At 68.4% G+C, this 491-nt stretch overlaps 1 protein-coding gene across 1 annotated transcript in view; it reads left to right on the top strand.

Moving 5' to 3' along the window:
* The window catches only part of MAF1 (MAF1 homolog, negative regulator of RNA polymerase III), an 18,130-nt gene that overhangs the window by 4,194 nt on the left and 13,445 nt on the right, over window positions 1–491 (top strand). The gene's annotated exons all lie outside the window — the stretch shown is intronic.

Below are 491 nucleotides of genomic sequence, written 5' to 3'. Positions count from 1 at the left end.
GGCATCGAGGAGGACGGGTGGGTGCAGGCGGGGCCGCGGCAGTGTGGCCGCAGGTGAGGCAGGTGACCCTCGCTGTGCTCGGTGCAGGTTGCAGGTGATCTGCATGTGAGATTCCCGACCGGCTCCCAGGCACCGGGAACGGGAACGGAACCAGCAATGGGACTGGAAATGGACTGGGAACCGAACCAGCACTGGGAACGGGACTGGGAATGGAACCGGCGCCAGGAAGGGAACCGGGAACGGAACCGGCACCGGGACTGGCAACCCAGCCAGCGTTGGAACCGGGAATGGCACCGGGAATGGAGCTGGGAATGGAACCGGGAACGGAAGCGGCACCGTCCCCGCCCTGCTGGTCCTTCCTGACCCGTGTCCCCCCCACCCCATCACGGTGTCCCCACGTCCCCCCTGGACACTGGAGCCCCCCAGGAACCCCGGAGCTCCGGAGCCGCTGCCGGAGCCGCCGGGAGCTCCGGGCAGCTTCGCTGCACTTT

The sequence above is a fragment of the Corvus brachyrhynchos genome, unplaced genomic scaffold (assembly GCF_000691975.1).
Source record: "Corvus brachyrhynchos isolate BGI_N302 unplaced genomic scaffold, ASM69197v1 scaffold308, whole genome shotgun sequence".
Taxonomy (NCBI): Eukaryota; Metazoa; Chordata; class Aves; order Passeriformes; family Corvidae; genus Corvus; species Corvus brachyrhynchos.
The sequence above is the reverse complement of the archived record's forward strand: the minus strand, read 5'-3'. Positions and strand labels throughout refer to the sequence as shown.